Source organism: Chiroxiphia lanceolata, chromosome 14 (assembly GCF_009829145.1).
Source record: "Chiroxiphia lanceolata isolate bChiLan1 chromosome 14, bChiLan1.pri, whole genome shotgun sequence".
In the NCBI taxonomy this organism is placed as follows: Eukaryota; Metazoa; Chordata; class Aves; order Passeriformes; family Pipridae; genus Chiroxiphia; species Chiroxiphia lanceolata.
Window position 1 is genome coordinate 14,543,264 of NC_045650.1, and position 21,553 is coordinate 14,564,816.

The following is a 21,553-nucleotide window of genomic DNA, read 5'->3' on the forward strand; positions in this document are numbered from 1 at the left end:
TCTGGAAAGTCTTATCTTGGTTACAAAGTGCAATAGCACACCAGGCACCTTTCATGGTATGTGCCAAGCTGTTGTGCTTTAAAAATTAGAGCACAGAATTAAAATTACTTTTTATTACCCCTAAAAAGGTTTTGGTAGAAAGTTATACAAAACTGGAATAAAATACTTTCTTATTCTTTGACAGAGGAGTGGAAAGGAATCAAAACTCTAGTTTTATTTTGAAAGAAATCATTCCTTTTGTGTTTCATTTTTTTTTTCTTACTTTGGTTTTTCTTGAATGTTCCGTTCCACCACCCCCAGCATTTTTTAATTCATCATGAAGTTGCATAAATAAAACTTATGGTCTTTATAGGGATATTTTCTTTTGTATTTTCTTTCCCCCACTCTTTGGGGGAAAAAAACCCAAACTGAAAAAACCCATTCTATGAAAAATTTCCAAAGCAAAACTGAGGAGAAAAAATGCAACAGTGTAATTTTGCCACTCTGTACTTTGCCAAAATTGGAGAGGCTTGGAAAGATAGAAAATAAAAGGGAGGGGACAATAAAGAGGAAGAAAATCAATCTCCTTACTCCTACTTTTGTATCTAGGAGTAGAAAAGAGAAGGAAGCTTTGACAATTTCCATTATAGCAATGTTAACTTCCACTCCCCTCCCTCCTCCTGTCTCCCCATGTGCTTTTCATACGTTTTGTATTCAGGATGCTCCCAGGGAGGAAGGCTGGAAGACAAGAGCGGGGTGTGAGTTTCAGGGAGGTCTGATGAGAAGCACCTTGGGTGTTTTTTCTCCCGGCAGAGCAGCTTTGCTGTGTGCCTTTGCCTTGGCTCCTCCTGCGTCTGGCAGCGCCCAGGGGAAGCGGAGGGAGCATCCCGGCCGGTGACGCCAGCGGGGAACACGCTGTTTGGATTTCATCTGTATGCTGGACCTGACTGACAAACAGTGGTTAACCAGAGCTAAAGAGAGGATTGCAGGCATAGTTGAGCTAAAGGAGAAACAATGTGAATCTAATTTGACTGGGTTGCTAATTACAAGGAGTATTTTCTAATCTCTTTCTGAATCACTGCGGGGTGGAGGGGTGTAAAAGTTGGGTGAAGAGTTTCTGTAAGAAGAAAAGTCCCTGCTGCTTAGGGCTGTTTGTTCACTGTTGCAAGATGCGGGAAGGGTTCAAGATGCAAGTGGATTGCTTGGTGCCAAAGAGATGGTCTAAATGTTCAACTTTGCAAGAGATCAGTGCAAATGAATTTTTGTTTCCTAATGCTGTGGTGAGACAACCACCATTTGGAATCTGACAGCGCTCCTCCTACAAGGTCTTACTATATTTTGTGATATGATCTACACCCCAGAGTGTTAAGGATTTCCTTGTAATACATGGGTTAGCGAGAAGAGATTTGTTGTCTCTTGCAGCAGGAGAAGCACTAGAAGGAATGGGGGCTCCCTGCTGAACTCCCTGCCCAGTGTTTTTCAATTTAATACACTCATAATGTGAAAAGTAAATTTAGTCTGAATAGGGAGAACAAGAAATTGGTTGATCTAGGTTCTGTCCATCTCTTACCCACAAGATTTGCCTGACGTGACCTAAGCTGTGACTGAGCAAGCTGAACATCTCTTAGGGAACTCTTGTTCAAGAAATGAGTTCCCCATTTTCTTTTTTTGTTTGTTTTTCCTGTTTCTGTAGGAAGAGTGATTTTCCTCAATTTTATTTTGTTTTGGAAATGTGGTAGAGCTATACCTTGTGACAAATTCTTAAGGATTTATAATCTGAACTGAATTGCATTCAACAAAACCCAATATTTTTTTTTTAAGCAGGTTTAGTTTCATGATCTGCTTGACTGTATCTGTCCAGTTGGTTTTCTGCTGTGTAATTTGGATAGTAACGATGTCATCACGTGTGGTTTTGATCCATGAGAGGCTATTTCTTGTTTGATCCTACTGATTTCAGGAAAGAGAACTCATGTTGCCAGCTTCTTGTAATGAAAGCTGCGGAAACAGCGTCCAAATAGATTGGCTAAGCAAATTCCTTTGGCCTAGCAACAGTTTGTTTCACCTCGTTAATTGGATGAAAATGGCTTCTGGAATTAGTTCTGCAGGGAAATGCTTCTTTGCAGATGCAACACTTACTCTCTGATTGTCTTGCAGTCTGGTTTCAGCAAACATTCTAGTTTTCTACCTTCAGCAAACTTTTTTTTTTTTTTTTTTGGTGAGGAATATAATTTGCCAGGAGACATAAGCAAGGGGAAGGTGAAAGGAAAATCAGCACAACCCAAGCAGTGTCCTGGTGTGGACATCTGTGTGCCATGTTTTGTTCTGGTGTAGATACTGAAACCAGGGCCTGGATTCAGCGTTGCTCTCGTGACACCAGTTCTGCTGGCGTCTGCTTTGGTTTGGGGTGATTTACTATGTGGTGTATCTGTAGGCAGGATATGCCAAAATTAGAACCATTTATCTGCCTGCCTTTTCCATCCCTCAGATGTACCACTTTCAGCAACAACAGGGCTTTGATCAAAACCAGTTCTGACTTTTGCCCTTTTCTGGTAAGAAGAGTAGAAGAGCAGGGTGAATCTTTGCTGTTTGGTGTCCTTTATCTCTCAGGTTGCGTCTTTTTCTGGGATGGCTTTGTTTTGCAGATTGGAATTTGAAAGGCAGAGTGGACTTTTCCATGCCAGGAACTGGCAGGACAGTCCCAGGGAGAGCTGACCTTGTTGTGGGCAGAAAGCTGTTCCATTGTGACACAGCTGAGTTGAGTGCACAGCCAGCCCGTGCAGGCTCAGGGGGTGTGGGTGAGGAAGAAAGAGATGGACTTATTTTGTCCTTCTGAACAAAACCCCAAAAGCAGGGGCACTTATGCCACAGAGAGGCGAGGTGTTGTGGTAAGTTGTCATCCTCTTGGGTTGAACTGCACGTGACTGCAGCATGGAAATCAGCCTTGTCGGGGACTAAATGCGCGCCTCACTAACTTACAGTGTATTCAGACTGACAGGGTTTTCCCAGTTTATTAGGCTCATTTGAAGAGGAAGCTGGATGCATTTTGCTAGCACAGCTTTTTGGACACCTCTGTGATCTTCAGCCACGCTCTTAAAACTTAAAAGCAAATTCTCAATAATATAGGGCTTGCTTTTTCTTTCCCTAGTGAGTAAGTACAGTGCAGTACCCAGCTATCTTGGACTCTGAAGCTGCCTTGTCATTTCCCACAGATGTGAGGGTTGCACAGTGTGCCCTTCCCTCAAGCCCCAACAGCAGCTGCTCACTCCTCCTGACCTCCTGTGCCATAAGAAGCTTCCTGGGTGGACCTGTGAGCCACCCAGCCAGTTCCCCTTTGGTCCTGTTCATCAGGAGAAAAGGCAGCCATCAGCTGAGGAGATGGGATCTAACAGAGCAATGTTTTCAGATGAGTCCCACTAGAAGGCACCCCTGCCTTAACAAGGGGCAAAAGATGGTGAGTTCCTCAGGGATGGCTTTTTATGGCATGTAGAAGAATGGGATAGTGGGTCAAATCTGTGCTCTTGAACACTGCTGCTGGACAGATGGTGAAATATTCTGGTTTGCTTCTTGTGCTTAGGAGAAGGTGAGATAAATATCTGCTGCTTTGGAGGGGCGTGATGGGCAGCAATGAAGTGGAGGAGAAGGCTCCTGAACCTTTAGCCATCTAAAGTCTACATGACAGCAGCAATAATTTCACCCTAAATTCTGGAGTAAAATTCCCAAAGACTCAAGGTGGATTATTTTGGACTGCCTACTTGCTCTGTCTGCAGAGGAGATTATCTGAATAGATCTGTCCAGACATTTCTGGAGTTTCTCTTTCCCTGGCTATGCCATGCACAGTGCTCAGCGTGGCTGTTCACAGCTGACTAAATCCTTTTAAGAATGAGTCACTCCTAAATGAGAGGTGACAATGGATATGCAGACAGCGAGAAGTCGAGAGTGAGATAATGAATATTAGAGAAGGGCTAAACTAAATAGGGAATGAGCAGTATAAACTTGCTGCCCTTATAAATAGCACTGCACTGAAAGGATGGGTTTTATTTAGAAATGTAGTTCCCAGGGAGAATTTAGATTTCCTGCCCATAAGTTTACATCTGTGAACTTGTCCTGCCTTGCCAGCCCTTAAAAGAGAGACAGGTTGGCACAGGTTAATATTCATCAGGGAGGTTCCCAAGACAACATCCCCCTCCATATTCATTTAAGATGTGGCATTAGTGTCAGATGAAATGATGCTCTTCCCTGTCAGTCAGCCTTGCTGGAGTGTGGAGCAGAAGGAAGCGGATGGGATGTGATTACTTGTCCCAGGCTCTCAGCATTACATTTTGTGTGGTGAAATCCCCCGTTGGCTTAGGGCTACACAGAGCACTCCTACTGTGTGTTCTGGCCACTGCAACAGGGCAGCAGTGGCTGCTTTCGTTGTGGACGTGACTGTACCTCACCAGAGACATCAGTCACCCTAGAATTTGTTTTATACATTGGTTTGGGGTGGGCACTGGCACAAGGTCATTGCCTAAGGCAGAGATTTGCAAAGAGCTGGAGGGAGTTAGTTGTCCAAATCCCATTAAAGTGCAATATAATTATAAAATCCCATTAAAATGCCATATAATTATATAGCTTTATTTTATTTTAGTTATTTATATTTTGTGCAATGCACAGTGATTTTTGTGCATGCATCTCTGTTAGAAGCACACAGCAAGACTAATGTCCCTCCTGCTGCTGAAAATTAACCATTTACTTTTTCTAATTTAACAGTGTGAAAAGGAACTGTTTGACTATCTAAGAAATATGGTATCTCGAAACTTCATTTATCTCTACTTACATTAAAAATCTTTGACATGACTAAAAAGAAACATAACTGCTTTTGTCTTAAAATAAGCAAATCAGACTGTGAGGCAGCCAGGAATCCTGAAGTAAAATGAGAAAAGGACCTTATGGATGAAATTGTGGCAGGGAAGTGGAAGATTATCTAGTGGAGTTGTCATATTGGCTTCCTGTGGCTTTCACTCATAATTGAATTAAATGTAATTTAGCTGTACATGGATAACACAAGCAGAAGGGCATCTGAACATTGTCTGGTAGCAATGGGAAAAGCAGCGAAAGAACTGAGCAAATTCTGCCCATAAATAAATAAAATGGCCTGTGGGGATTGAATTTTTTAATTCTTCTCTGTGGAAATCTGAAGCCAAAAGCAGAAGAGTGGTAGGAGGGAAAGAGGTTACTTGTGTGTGTAAAAGTCATTGGGACTTCAGATGATAATTTGGGCCAAAGGTTATCCTGGGGCAATTTTTGGGTCTTTGGTCCCAAACCAGGACTTCACAATACTGTGAAATATCAGCATCCCAGAACATCTTCCCTTTGGGAAGTGATTCATTGTGACAGCTGGGATTTTCTGTTTGGGTTTGTTTGGTTGTTTTTTCTTTTTGGTAGTGGTATTTTTACTTCTACTTTTGCTTAGTTTAGAAAAAAGGGTGCTGCTGGTAAGGAACATGCAGGGGAGGAAGGACTTGAACTGATGCAAGGGCAGCAGAGAGGGTGTTTGTCCCCATTACAAAAAACAGGGGTTTGTGGCATGAAGATTTATTAGTTTAGGAAAATATATGGTATTAAAAAGGTAATTTCCTTTGCTGATAATGGTGTTTTATCTCAGAGCTTTGGAGTTACCTGAATCTTACCCATACTGGTTTAGACTAAATTCTGATCTGTGCTTGGATTATCTTCAGATGTTTTTTTAGTTTGATATTCATCTCAAGTGCATCCAGAATATGTGGAGAGGGTGCTGCTGGTCTTGTTTATTGGTTGGGGTTTTTTTAAAGCCTAGGTATAAGTAAAGTTCTTCCATCCAGGTCTCCTCTATCTTCTGCCTCAGCTTCCTGCACCATCTTTCCCGAAGAGCAATAAAAGTTGTCAAATCTCGTTTTACCTCACTTCTCTTGGTGCTGCAAACATCACCTCTGAAGGTCTCTCCACTGACCTTCACCTTCTCCCTCCTGTCAGACACAAACTGCTCATCTTCCTTTCCCTGATTCCTACCTTCTCACTCTCCTGAAGCTGCTTCTAGCCAACCTGCCTGACACTTGGCACCAGCTCACCCACTCTGGAAGTCAGTGGCAGCTGGGAGGGTGTGAGCAGCCCACTTCAGTCCCATTATCCCACTTGAACTAACCATAAAGGCTGTTTAGCCTCGTGGGGGGGTCTTTGACCATTGACCATTGGACTTTGACTCTCACAGGTAAGGCTGTGCCTCCAAGATCCCCAGTAAAACTTCCTTTTCTTCCTTCTTATTCTGCCTCAAAACTCGGTTGTTAAAGATCGTTCTTTTGTTTCTTTTGGCAGTGGACAGCACTGTTCCCTTTTGACCCAAATCCTCCTGTTATTTCTTTATGCATCCTTAGCTGTACTCACATGTTCCTTCAAGCTCGCTGTGGGGGGCTGCTTTGCTCATTTGGTCCTCGAGTCCTGGCCTGGGAGGTGGGGCTTGCAGGCCCCACTGCAGTACTGATGATAAGGTGTATTTTAGAGTTGGCTATCAGAGGCAGTGAAGTCTTCAGTTATTAAGGACACAGCTCAATGCTGGTTCCTTCTGTGCAGCTCTTTTGGAATAGGTACTTGCTGCTATTGGATCACACTTGCATGTTCTGCACTGTTAATTTCCCGCTGCTACTATCAGTCTTTTAATATTAAGAAACATTAGGTATTGACCCATATTTCAGATCACCTCACTGAGCAAATGTGAGCTACAAATGGTATACATGGGCAGAAGTGCCCTGTATCCCTTTATAATGCTTTGACATTGGGACTGGAGGGCAGCTCACAGGACCTCTCACTGGTGCAAAAGTGACCTGAGAAATAGAGGCAGAGGGAACTTCTTACTGTGTGGAACATGCACCACTAGTGCCATTGTCCCTCCTAGGTCTTGCTGAATCATGGAACAAGGAAATGTGGGGCAGGGGAGAAGAGGTGGATGCCCATGAAGGACAAAGCACAGGGCAGGGTTTCTATGCATTTCTATAAATATTAGTGCCAGCTGCTTCTGCTGTGTGTTTCAGTTCCTTCAGGAGAGGGGCAGCAGCACTGGGGAGAGGACAGAGAGGCTTGTGTAGGACCACACCAGCCTTTTCACGCTCTTTTTTCCCTGTTTTGTACCTAAGGAGTTGGACACATGTAACACATGGCAGGTGAGTCTGCCCTGTCTCTGTGCTTAGGAGTCTTTGTTTGTTTTTACCCGATTGAAGCAGTCCCTCAAACAACCCAAAAAGCCACCCACCCACTTTTGATTCATTGATGTAGAATATTCTTCTTCACACAACTGCCAGCACCCACTGTATATAAGGCTGCAGTTCATCTGCTGCACAAGAACAACACAATCCCAGTCTTGGCAGCCTTCAAACCATCAAGTCCATATGTCTTGAGCCAAGTGCTGACATAAGGTGCTTTCCACCCCTTTCACTACCCTTTGTAAAATGTTCTTGAACTTCTTCAGAAACCTGATGAAATAAATATCCTCTGCTCTGTGCTTGGAAGGTCCTTGGAGTTGGGCTGCTTTGACTGGGAGCATGTGGGGCTATGACCTGGAATGTGTGTGCATCCTGTCTGAACTGGCCAGATCCAAAAAAGGTAATCTGTGTAGCCACATATGCTGAGCTACGTGTAAAATTAGGGTAGTTCAATGCCCGGACTAAAACAGTGGACCTGGGCAGTGCACTGGAGAGCAGGATTGCTCTCAGAGTTTGCCCAGCCTACAAACCCTTCCTTTATAATAAAGTTGATCCAGCTTGAGCAGTTCTGCAGGCCGTGGAGTGGCACTGACATTGCAGGGACCTGGATGTCCACCATGTGAACCCTTGCATTTTCTTACGACCCTTTGTTGCTCATCTTCAAAACTTTAGTATTTTTGTTTGGTTAAGAGGCAGTAACCTCTGATAAGCTGTTCAAAATATTTAATTATGCATCTCTTAATCTAGATTTGCACATTTTTCTTGGTGCTTACATGATAGAGAATTTAGATTTTGGAATATTTGTGGTTAGACAGCAGCCAGTATTGCATCTAAGTTCTGTTTAATCTCCCCCACGTGGTGAAGAGCAAAAGGCCAGGGCTGTGCTGCCCAGTGGCATAAGAAAGGTCCTCTCCTGCTTGGAGGTGATTAGAGAGTCCTGCTGTTGTCAGCGTTTGAAGAGAACTGTTGCCAGGCTACTTGACCAGTCAATAATGAATGCTCATTAATCTGTTTTCTGCTTCTTGATGACAGTTGTTTGATGGCCTGATCAATTTTATGATTGCCATTTGTGTGATGGCTTCCTGCTGCTTTACTCTGTCGTTTTGTTTTAAGAAAGAGCAGGGCAAAAATCTGAGAGCCTGTGTTTTCCTGAGCTTTGGGGATGAGGTGGAAATGCCACCAATTTTTTTTCTTAATTTGCATCAGTTTTCAAGATCAAAATCTCTTGCAGTGTTTTCTGTGACAACCCTGAAAGTATAAATATAGAAATCACAGACAGTTCCCTGGAGACTGAAGGCCTAATATGTGAATAATCTCACCTCCTACTTCATAACAATATCATAGGGAAAAAAAGGTGTATTATGCATACCCACAGCTCTGCTTCAGCTGTGTCTAGTCTGGTGTGTGAAGTGTGTGTGTAAATATTTGAAGGGTAGATCTCAAGTCCCCATTGTGGGAGAGACTACACAAATAAGGTGATATAACTTTGTGCTAGCACTTGGTAGAGCCCTTCCCAAATCTCTGTTCACAAAGCCTAGCCATGAGCACTTGGTAAGGTTTGGAATCGTCCCTATATCCAGGAGTCAAAGCACACTGGTTCTGGGCTTACAGCTCCTGCAGTTAATGCAAGGCGTGAGTCCCACCAGAGCTCAGCAGCATTGTGCTGTTTCATGTGCCCATACCCGTGCACTCCACTTAAAAGCACAAGTTATCTAATCAACTAATATTTAAAATGACACTGGAGTTCTGCTTTGTTCTCAGCAAGCATCTCTGGATCGCGACATTCCAAAAGTGTCAAAATCCAGTGAGATTGCCAAATTGTTAAATTATGGAATTGAAGGGGATCGTTCCACACTACAGAGGCTGAGGTTTGGGAGTAAGGTTCTTTGATTTGTTTTGCTTGGGTGTACTTGTAAGGTTGTTTAAGGCTCACAGTCTAGGTGTGACTTGGACCACTGGGGCCACACCAGCACTCCCTGTCCCTCTCATTGTTGCTGGTGGGGAGAACAGTGATTCCAGCAAAGCTTTGTGCTTTCACTGTACCCAGGCACCTCATCAAAGTGGTTCTGTACTGTTAAAAGCACAGTCTTATTAGGATGTTTTCTGTGCTGGCAGAGCTGGAGCAGTGAGGGAAGGAACAACCAGATACTCTGGGCTCGGAGAGTCTCCGACTAAAGCACTTGACCCTGAGCTCTTTCAGTTCATACTGTTGTGTCCAGAATATAATAGGTATGTGTATATGTATATATACACACATGTATGAACAAAATGTATATATATAAGTGTATATAAGTGTGTATTTCTCTGTGTGTGTGTTTATATACATTGTACAACAGTCAGAGCACTGTTGAGGGGCAGTTTCATTTCTCTCAGTCTGGACAGAGTGAGGAAGGGAACAGGGGTGCTTTTGTGAGGGCGCCAAAGGAGGTGGTTGTCCTGTTGTCAGTGCCCCGAGTGTGACATGAGCTCTGGGTTTATCTGGCACAGAGGGATGCATCCCACTGGACTGCAGGATGCAGCTGCTTCAAGCTCAGGGAAAGGCCTGTTGTTGCCTGTTCTGTGGTGGCCGAGCCATTCCTCTCTCTGGAGCATTCCCTCTGACATCTCCTGCTGGCACAAACCTCTCCTGTGTGTGCTAAAGGTAAAGTAAATCCAACCAAATGCCTTTTAGAGTCAGTCCTCATTTTCTGGTGCTGCTTTTCCATCCCGTACAGACAGGACTTTGCAAGTGGCTTCCTGAACAGCACAGGATGTGTTGCTGTTGTGTGTAGGAATTTTATAAGAACTATTTGCATCTGTGTAACAGCATTTCAGCAAGTATCTCCCTTAGATCAATTCAAATGCTGCTGAAATAAATGGATGCATCAGTCAGACGGTGATTCATTGACAGGGCAAATCAACTCCATGTCTGCTGAACTGCAGATTACTCCAGTATTGCTTTCTCAGCGCTACACTCCAACAGGAAAGCTGAAACAGAAGGTTGGTCAAACAGGACAGGAGTTTTTTCTGTGAAAAGCAGTAGCTGCCAAGGCCTGACTGTTGAAAAAGGATTTTTTTTTAATAGGTGGAAACCTAAAGAGACACACTTCCCTCTTGTATTTTGGATTCTGACTAATTTGGAATGCTTTTGTGATGGAGAAGTTATCAGCTTTGCACAAGAAATCAAACTTCTGGGTTTCTGGGAGGAGGAAAAAGAGAATTTATCAAGACTGTGAGATGTAATACAGAGACAGCCTAAGTGCTTTAGATCTGAGTCTTTAGATCTGTAGATGCTGGAAGACTGAGCAACCTCTGAGATCAGAAGTCATGCCTGAAGAACAAATCACTCTTCTAGTGCATTTGTCGTCAGCTTATCTCAAAGTGCTTTATAAATGAGACCACTTTCCTAATTTCCCCTTCACAGCTGAGGGAACAGGGACAGAGAATGACATGGAGAAGAGACAGATGAAGGTGGAGGCAGGACCTGAAGTCATCTGTCCTGAGATGCAGGAGGAAAGTTGTCCTTGAGATCTCCCTGCCCTTGAGGGCCATGTTCTGTAGCTATGGAAATGGTTGAGTAAAGATATGGAGAAGTAGTTGTGGTGTGTACCTGTTTGCTGGCTCTGTTCAGCCCCTCTGCTGTACAGTCCTCCAGAATTTTACCAATACATCAGAGGCTGAATGGTTTTCTGATTCCCTTACTAGCAAGTATTTAGTATAGAATAGAATAGAATAGAATAGAATAGAATAGAATAGAATAGAATAGAATAGAATAGAATAGAATAGAGTCATAGCTTACTCTGTCACCTTGAGGGAGACCTCAGCTTCTTCTCATGGCTCTCTGGGGTGGCCAAAATCCCTGACTGCCTTGCAGTGTAGCTGCAAGTAGTGTTTTAACACTCTGTGCTCTTCTGAAGGTGTTTTTCCTCACGATCCAACCTTCAGGGAGATGTGCTCTGTTCTCACTTTCATATGTGGAGGCATGGGACTGAGGAATTGTAGAATAAGACAGGAGAGTGGATCTCCTCCAACATTTGGGTTCCAGTTTGTGCAAGAAGCCCCAGAACTGAACCCATCTGTCTTGCCACCCAGCCCAGCCCAACCAAACCATCACTTGGCACCATAAGCCTCCTTGGTTCTGCCCCCGAGACTTTATTCATGGCCCTGCCCCTCTAGTCTGGGATTTAGTGATGTAATTTCAAAAGGTTTCGATGGGTGGAAAACCAGAAAGTGATTAGAAGATCCTGCAGTGTGTTAACAAATCGTTCAGTGATGAATGTTGATTTATCTGCAATGTAAATCACCCTAAATGAAATGCTCTGGTTTATCCATCTTTACTTCATACTTGTAGCAGGAGGAACTGATTTAGTGATGCTGAGCCCAGCCATTAATGTACCATGTTCATAAATCGCTGTGTGTGTGTGTGTTAAACTGGGATTTATAAACCCCAGTTGGACTTTCTGACTTCACCCCATAGCTGTAATGTTGGGCACCTTGAAAGTTTAATCAGCTGTGAGAAGTATTGCTGGGCAGAGCACACTATTGACAGGACCTTACCAGGGATTTCCTCTCTTGGAGCCTGGGGATGCTCTGCACTTTTGAATTTGGAGATCAGATCAATAATATTTTGCTTTCCCTTTCTCACTCCAAGTCAGCAGAAAGAAGAGGATGGATGGGAGATTCCTTTCTGATGGGCACATGGGGGAGAAGGGAGGGAGTGGGACTTTATGCATCTGTCTGTGGAAATAGCTGTATGTTTATTGCCTGCTGCTTTATGTTTAGTGGAGTCCCAGGAGGTCAGTGTGGGGAAGAGGGAGACAGGATTTAAAGTGAGAAGGAATTGCTACCGTCCTTCAAGCTGATTTCCTGAATTATTCAAGATGTGGTGTTTTGCCTTGTAATTCTCACAGTGAGGCTAATAGCTTTGTAACTGGACCCAGCAACTGTGCAGAGATCCAAGCATCCTCCCCTACCCTCACCCCAAAAATTTACTTTCAAGTCTGTGCTGCACAGTATAAGTTTTGTGAGGTATGAAATACAGCTGTGCCTTTGCCCTGCAAAGCTGTGAGCTTTCCACCTTTGTAAATTTTTATTTTACAGCAGTGCTGGGCTGTAGGGAACCAGAATTGGCCAGCTCTGTGTTAAAGATTTTTAATTCATGTTTTTCCATCAGGATATCCAAGGTGCAAGAGTTTTTTGTATGTAGCAGTTGCTTTTAAATGAAATTACTTATTTCATAATTGCAGGTAGGCATTGCTATGCTCTTAAATGGAAGATGGCTTTGGCTGCTGGAACAAAAGAGAATTTTAATTAGATTAGGAATTAAACCAAACTACCCTCACCACACTCTTCCCAATGCTAGGTAATGCCAGATGAGGCTTCATTATAATTATAGTGTGAGTGCTAAAGCTTTCTAATGCACATAATGATGCTTTAAAAATGACCTCCTGCACACTGAGATTTATCAAGTTACTGTCATTGCTGTAGGTCTCAATTAACTGATCACAAACAGAGCTTCAGGATGGTTGAGGAAACTATCTGAATTGAATGTTCTCCTGAGAACATCAAGCTGGACAGGTTGACTTGAGTTTCTGTGACTTAAGGACCCAGTTTCTCCCTTGCCTGTGGTGTGATCCTGCCTGTGTGACACCCAGCAGCAGGGGTGGCTCTGCAATCCTTCACGGGGTGTGAATACAGAGGAACTTTCCCTTCCCCTCAACAGGTGTGTTTGTGCCAAAAGGATCCCAAACTATTTACCTGTTTCTGGGACTTGGTGCTTGCTCTGCCCCCAGCCAGGCACGGCAGCCTCGCTCTGGATGAGGTTTTCCAGGGTCTCTGAAGCAGGGAGGACCTTTCCTGGGTCTCAGGGTTAGTGTTCAGGCTCTCTTCTGCTCTGTGACTGCCTGAACAGCTTGCAGATTGTGGAGGGCCAGTGCAAACCCAGGCAGAAGTTTTGTTAATTAAAGGCTGAAGAGGTAAAAAACTGGGATTACGAGAAAGCCTTCTGTGAACAATAAACTGTCTGTCACTGAATACTGTTGCCATTTCGAGCATTTGCTGGGAACATCCAGTGCTGCAAAGAAATATTAATTCTCCTTTTTTTCCCCTCCAATTATCATTATCACTGCAAGTAGCACTGTTTACTGTTCTGCTTTTGTCTTTAGAACTGATAACTCTCTTGTTTAACAACTCTAGGGAAATCTGGGACAGTCCCACTTTTACTTAGTGACACTCAGAGCATTAAATGCTGCAATGAAATCCCGGTTTTCTTGAAATCAATAGCAAAATTTTTGCTGACATCAGAGGAGGCAATGCATGTCTATGGATGCTTTCAGTTTTTCCTGGAAAAGCCAAACTTGAGTGTAACCTGATCTCAGCTGATGTAATTTCAACTGAATAATTATTATGCAGTGGTTCTGAGATCCCAGAGCAGATATGATCATCATGCAAAGGGCTGCACAAGGCGGGATTGAGCAGCAGATTTCTGCTTCACAGACTTTATGATCCAAAGTCACAAGTCAGGAGGGTGCTTAATGTGTGTCTAACTTCTGAGCTCATGAATAGCTCCTGTGACTTCAGTGAGACGACTCACATGCCTAAACTTCAGTGAGTGCTGAAATACCCAAGCCGTGTCTAAATTGGGACCTAATACACAGAGAGTCTTTCTTGAATTTTAGGTTTCGCTGCCTGGCAGCCCTGACCCTCTGCAAGCCTGTGGAGGGCTGATAACTGTGTTTTTTAGATAGTCCCAGCCAGTGCAGTTTTAATCTAGCAATGATGGTGGCTTCAAAATTCAAAGTACAGTAGATCCTTAAACTTCATGGACTGTGCTTCCCTACTCATGGGAATTTAAAGGGAGAATGCTGTTGAGAAGAGCACTATGCATGACTGTAAAATGTAGCTATAGAACAATAAAACTTGATCACTTATTAATATATTTAGCAGAAACAGAGCAGAATGGAGGATCTGGTAGAGCCTCACAAAAGTGCCTGAGGCACGTTGGGGTGTGTGGGGCTGTTCTCTGCATTGTACCCTGCCAGCTCTCAGGAGTCACCTGCTTGTGTCTGGGGAGGCAGAGGCAAATCAGTGTGTGGAGAGAAGATGGATGCTCTCTTCTAGAGAGCCTTTTTAATTTTTTCCTTCATTTCTTCTTGTTTTGTTGCTTAGATCAGTGTTGAGATCAAAGGCATTCCGATGGGACTGACAAACAACTTCTTTTCTGTGGGAAAGAAGAAAGAGAAATCCAGTAAGTTATTTTGCACAGCCTTCTACTGTACCATCCCTGTTAATTAAGTTTGCTCCTGTGATTAAACTAAAATAGATGTTGGTCATATTTTTGAAAACTGGAAGGAACTGCCTCCTTCAAGTGAGAGCTGGATCTTTGGGGCTCTTCCAAGCAGTCTCCCCTGGCTGGATCAAGATGTTTATCATTAGTTTTGCTCTGTCAGTCCTGAGAGACCCAGTTGCTGATTCTCTGGTGATATCACTGTGCCTCTGAAAAACCTCATCAATTCTGAGCTAACCTCCATTTTACTGGGTTGGTTTTTCTTTGATAATTCCTTGAAACCTCTCTCTGCTGGGAGGCCGATGTGTTGCGCAGATAGAAACTAACTGAGATTTAGTTTCTGTGCTCTCCATTGCTTCAGCTCCCTGTCCTCTCATCTCCTTTTCTGGTATGCTTCCAGTGACTTGGGTTCTAAGTGGTGTAGGACAGGGGCAGGCATCCTTCCTGTAGTGGTCTGATCCCTTAGTGAATGCCTGGAAACTAATATATTGATTAATTCCTTCTTGGGTAGTAGTAGGAATGACTTACAGGTATCTTCAGAGGATCTGTTCCATTGCTGACCAGTGTGCTTTGAAAGTGTATGGGTGAAAGTGTAATGATAAACCTTCCTCAGTCAGTTGGGTTCTAGCTGAGAACCATCTATATACAAGAAACCCTTTTGTCCATGAGAATTGCAAGGATCTGGGCCCGTACGTGCATGTGCTGTGCTCCAACTATATTGAGATTAATTCTCCTTGGAAAGGACTTTCTGCATTTCATACTCTCTGGACCATAGTTTGCAAATGTTGATGGAGAGGGTTTTTTGGGGAAAAAACCAAGCATAATTCCTTTGAAAAGTTATAACTGGAGATGGAAACATTTGTATTCCTTTCTGATTCCTGCAAATTCTAGATACAGACTAAATAGGAGACCAGAAAAACTTGACTGCTTTTCCTCTTCAGCAGTTTTCTTCACTGCAAAAGAGTGCTTTTGGGTAGAGTTATTCCAATAGCTTCTACAGAGAATTTCCTGATGCCTCCCTGTAGACATGTTACAGGAAAACCCCAAGTGGCATTTCATGTTGGAGAGCAAGTATGGGGCAAGTGTCTGTGTTTGTGATGGAGGAACACAAATGATCAGGGAGCCTGAATTCACTGAGAGGCCATTTTTCTCCTCTTTGCACAGCTTGCTGCCTCTGTGGCCTAGTTTTAATGAGAAATTTTTGACAGCAGTGGTGAATATTGACATTTTTCTCTACGTTAGCTTTTTTTTTTTCCCTTTCTTTGGGTTTGAGCTGAGCACTCAGTATAGTGAGGAAGCTCAAGGGTGTCTGATTCAGTCCTACTGACTGCAGGTACCATGTCCTAGAGTCTGCTTTATAAACACCCAAAGAGGGTTAGGGGTTCTTTCCACCATATTTCAGTTGAAAAGTAGCTTCTGCCTCGTCCTTCTGGTAATAGAAACATTAGAATTTCCAGTTCAGATTTGCTCATGGCCTTCTAATTTCTTCTTTGTTTATTTCTAGTCACTGATCTTGACTAGCTGTTTTTTCTTCCTTGGTGTTTGCCTTTGAGTTATTTCTGGATTGCAGTGATGACCCCTCTCAGCCTCTGCTTGGTTAAGCTAAAAAAGCTGGTTACTCCAGTCTCCCTTAGAGGAGTCTGCCTTATTCTGATTATCCTACCAGTCTTTGTTAGTCTCTGGCTTATTTTTACAGCACTCACATGCTGGAGATCAGTATGTGTGTGTTGAAGAGGGGCCCACACAACACCCTCTGGGTTCTGGCTGGTTCCCCCAGGTTCTGGACTGTTTAAAATGGTTTTGCTCATGACAAGAGTCACATTAGTTTCAGTAATACATGTTTTGTTTTTTAAACCGAAAACCCAGCCACCTTCACTGATGAAAAAGCAAATTCTTGTCTGTGCAGAGTAAGGAATGATATGTAATTCTTTGAACAAGCTATAGGATGGAATATTTGTTGGGACAGTCTGGGTGCTGAAGTATTCTCTTGCTCTGCGAGAGAAGGACAGTTATTGCCATCAGTCCTTTATACTTGTCCTGCTCTGCTTTAAGTTTCAGTCTCGCTTCTCTAGGCAGGATCCTCTTTTGTAGTAATGAGTGGAACATTTAAATACGGTATTTATGGGCTGTGTCTGAACTCTGATTATTTGCAAATCACAGCAAAAGGTCCCAAACCTGAAGCAGTATTGTCCGTATCAGAACAAGATTTGCCAGGCAGCCCAGGTGCTGCACTGTGAGCCTGATGCCATGAGGTGTGAGAAGATCTGTCCCTGTCTGCAAAATTAGTGAGTGGGTTACTGTGCCATTTGACGGTATGGGAGGTGCAAGTAGCAAGTAAGAGCTTCAGTGTATTTGGAAGCCATAGGTCAAAATTCAGTCAGGGTAACAGAAGAATTGATGGCACTGTGTGGCTTTCTGCCAGCTGAAGATCAGGCCTAATATTTGTTTTTGTAAGTAAAAGGGTCCACTCAATCAGGCAGCCTGCCTGGAGAACAAAGGACTGAGACAGATTTTAATTGCCCAGTGGCCATCTTTCAGCACAGATATGTGCTTATGTGCCAGAATAATTTGGGTTTGTGTCTGACACAGGAGAGATCTGACTTATGGAGGGACTTCAGTCTGGGCTGTTACTCTTGGAGGACTGAGGAAATGAGGGCACATCTTCCCTGCCCTTAGTGTTCAGCTGAAGACACCTTTCAGGTACGAGTTGTTTTCTGTTGATGGCTGGAGGTGAATGACGTGTAAGCCCTCTTTTAGAGTGAAGTGAGAGGGGAAAGAAGAGAGAGAGAAGAAGGGACGGAAAAGTCCTGAAGGGTTTTCTTCAGCCTGGCTTAATTTGGAGGTGACACTTCATATGTCAATTTAAATTAAGCCATTTCAAAGAGCATCCACCCCAGAGCCTCTCATGCACTCTTAAGACAGCAAGTGTGGAGCATGTTGGGTGACTGACACAACTGAGGACAGAGAGGGAGGGAGCTGCAAGAGATGCTGAGATGAGGTGTTTCATGGCAGGGCTGCTTTGTCCCCTGACATGTATGATCTCTTGTAATTACTGGGATGTAGTTCACCCCTGTTTTCTTTATCACACCTTTGGGCCCAGTGTTATGGTGTGTTAAGTCCAGGTATCTTGTCCTTATGTCATAGTTTTCTGCAACTGTCCTGATCTGGATAAGGATTAAATAGGAATCTTGTCTGGGTGTTGAACGGTTAATGTTCGAGAAAGCTAACACCTGCATCTGCAGCCTTGTCCCCTCCTATGCAGCTGTATAGCACTTCATGATGGCAGGGAAATAATTCAGTAAAACCAGGCCCTGCTCTGTGGGCAATGAATAAGCTCGAGTGAAGTAGAGGTCACTCATGTTAATCTGAAGCAAATAGGATTGTGGGACTGGGGGAAGAGGGTGAACCTCCTTTTATGTACAAATTCTATAGCTCAGAGGCTTAGGAAACACTTAATAGTAAACATTTGCAAAGAATCCATGCCATTAACCTTTTCCAAGAGGAGAGACGAATGGTTTTCCTGCTTCCTTTTGAGCAGGTCTCACGTTTTGGTACGTATGCAAATTGTGCTGGGTGGCAGTGTCTCATACAAATCAGCCTGAAATGCAGAGGCAGCCATGCAAGCAAAATGGCTTGCCTTTCCCTGCAGCTGTAACAAGACTTCTAGCACAGGAGAACCAGACAGGGAGAGAGCCTGATTTGTAAGGAAGAGAGAAGAAAACCAGGAATCCTCCTAAAATGCTGTCTGAGTAGCAGAAAGCTTTGCATCCATAGTACAGTGCTGCCCTGTATTTTTGGTGACCAGAGGAGCGTCCAGCACTGTTTTGTTTTGCTTCGGGTTTTGGAGCATCCTTATCCTGACTTCTCAAGTCATGGAAATCTATGAGCAGCTCGTGGCTGTACAGAACTGGGAAGAATAGATAAACAGTACCTTTTTGAGATCAGGACCAAAATGGGCATGGAAGTTAGTACAGATATGAAACACAAGCAGGCAGCTTTGCAGGAATATTGACTGACTGTTGTAAAGACAGTGTGTGAGGGCTGGACATTACATTGTGCTGCTGATGTTCTCTGTCCCAGATCCTTTGTGGATCTATGAAACAGGCTTTCTCATGCTGTTTATCAGTAATTACTGATATGCCTGTATAGGATCATCCCAATTACAAATCTAATGTGTCTCCAACCCCTTTGCAATATTTCTTTTATGGGTTGGGTAAGGCATCAGGCATTTACATTTCCAAGGAATGAGTCCCCTGTCTCCCTCTTGTGCTGTGCTTTCCCATCGAATATACCAGGAGCGAGTATCCAGCAGGTTAGACTGAGTTTGACTTTCTGAGTCTGTAATATCTCTTGGTTAACAGAGTAACAAGACCAAACATTATTTAATTATAGTGATAGGTGACAGCAAAATAGCAAAGAGACTGGAAGCTGATGAAAGTTCATAAAGACACGTGCTGCCTTGGCTTTTTTTTGCAGCCAGACCTTTCTGGAATTCTAGCTCGTTCAACCCTGCTGTGCTGGAGTGAGCCAGCAGTGCCTGCTGGATGTGTGTAGGGCTCTCGGCTCAGACTGTTCAGGGTGCTCCATCAGGCAGGGGAAGGGGTGCTGTCGGTGTCCTCTCTGTGTAGGTGCAGGCCCTCCTTGCTTTCAGCTGTGAGAAAGAGAACAGTGTGGCTGCAGACTCGCACCGTGCCTCGCTGCATCAGTTCCCACTTGCTCTTTGATCTTTTTTCACATTGAGTAACAGGCAGCATGACTGCAATGTGATGCTCTGGCTGCAGACTGCATTGTCTTGTTGGAAAATGAATTGCCTCAGAGCCTTCAGTCCATCTCCTGGGCTGTTTCCTGTTACAACCAGGAAAGCTGGGATTTCCATGTGATTTGAAGAGCAGAGTTCTGCTGTACAGAGAAATCCTGTCTCTGTGTTCATTCATTGCTGCTTCTGATCCCTCCTTTTCTCTTTATTCTCAAATGCTTTTGGAAACTTCATTTTCCATGCACTATATCATCTTGAGTTCCCCTCTGTGGGCACCATTGTTCAGTGGGGAATGCAGCACTGTTTTGAAATGTTTGCAGACGAGATAGGGAAAATACATCTGTGAGTTATTAAGGGCGAGAGTCATGTCTTTTACCTTTGGAGTTTACAGATATTTTTTGCCTTTTTATCTGCCGAATACTTACTCTTTCCAGCATTGTCTGAGTCTGGAGGGTGTCTGTCTTGGTGGAGAATTAATTGGATGTACAGCCTGGGTGAAGCTGCCTTGGGCATCTCCTGAGCGCTCTGGCTCTGTGGCTCAGCCCTTCTTGCACACGCTTCTTGTCCTGGGTTCAGCATTTCACCTCCCGTCACTGATGAACTGATTCGGTAGTGGGAGACTTTGGTATTTTATTTTGTTCATCCTCATGTGAACTGCAGGTTTCCATAAGAACCTTGGCTGCACTCTTCCCTTGGCACCAGAAAGCCTCCCTTCCCCAGGGGGACAGGCTGCTGCTTGTGCTCGTGACCCCTCTGCCTCTCTGCAGAACAGGTGGGTGACGACCACAGTTGGGTTTTTCCAGTGAGTTCCTGGTCAGACCCTTAAAACTCGCTGGAGATTAAGCAAGTTAAACCCAGCCTTTTCATTGACCTGACCATTGCCCTCTAAAAACAATCTTTAGAGAAAAAAAGGTTTTTTATTGTGGTAGAGTTTTCCCATTTGTGAGGTTTTGTGTGTGGAGGTTAAATCTTTGGTTAATGCTTCATTTTCATGGCCTGTTGTAAGTTGTGTCCCTTCCATTCCTACCGTGTTCCTGGCAGAAAGAGAGACATCATAACAAAAGTAATGTCCTCATTTCCCCAGTTTCCCTAGGATTGAGAGGTATGTGATTGCCACTTGTTTTTGCAGTTTTTGTCTGAAATAGTCTTTAACTCCAGCCATTAAAAGCATATTGGGCTCATGTTGGTTATAATTGCTAAGATGCAGGAGCTGCTTTCTAGAGGTGGCCAAACACCTGGGAACTTCATTTGAAATGGCAAGTGTTTGGTGCTTCTAAACCCAAGTTTACTGTGGAGGGAAGCACTGGGAGGACAAGCCTTTTTTATCTTCACTTCTTTCCCTCTGTCTTGCAGGCATCTGTATCCAGTGAAGCTTTCCATGAGCACAGTAGGTTCCACACTGCAGTCACTGGGTTTCTTACCCCATTGTAGGGCTGTTCCACTCTCTCCAAGGTTAGAAGCTGGCTTGCATTTTTAACTTATGGGCAACCTACACCTGCTGCCAACATCATCAAGAAAGAAAGGTGAGATGCAAAGGCTGTGTTTTAATTAGGCCACAGTCTAATTAACTCACCTGTGAGGACAGGCAGACTGCACACTGTGATTTTCTTGCTCATTCCCACCTCTTCAGGGATTTGTTACCAATCTTTCTCTCTCTGTGGGAAGAACCTGGAAGCCAGGAGTTTTGAGCTCTGTTTCAGGCAGTGCTATTGATTCACTCGTGACCTCATGGAAGTCACTTTGGGTTTTGCTTCTGGGGCTTTACAAGCGTAGGAGAGAGATGAACACACTTCCTTCACTTCTCAGCATTTACTGTGAGCCCTAATTAACACTTAGGAAGCAAGGGGCTTTAGACTGCAGGGTGCAGCAGACGTATATTGCTATGGGAATACAATTAATAAATAATAGCACATATGGTACAGGAGTTCCCAAACTGCATATCCCAATGGTTTATTTTCATTATTTGTTTACTGTGTACTGTCTGTATGAGTCATACTATACATCTCCTTAATTTTTCATTACTGGTGGAGAAAACCTAGGCAGGCAAATTAATATTCTCCCTCCTAAAATACTGTGAGTTAATGGTACTGTGATCCCAGGTAATGGGAAACTATTACTACTGTGTCCTGTTGTTCTTTGGTTACCAGTTCTCAGATTCCAGCTTTCCTATTGTGGCCCTGTTCGCAAGAGGATGGGACAGTTCTAACCAGATAATCTGACCTCCCATGTGAAATCTTTATCCAAAGATTTCTACTTCAAGCTCAATACCTTGTACTTAGGTTTGAGCAGGTCATTCAGACAGACGTCCAGTGGGGATGCAGGAACTGTAAGTCAGAGAATCTA

The 21,553-nt window shown here is 43.7% G+C and overlaps 1 protein-coding gene across 1 annotated transcript in view; it reads left to right on the top strand.

Moving 5' to 3' along the window:
- PAK3 (p21 (RAC1) activated kinase 3) overlaps positions 1-21,553 on the top strand; it is a 127,975-nt gene that overhangs the window by 22,694 nt on the left and 83,728 nt on the right. The window lies entirely within an intron of this gene.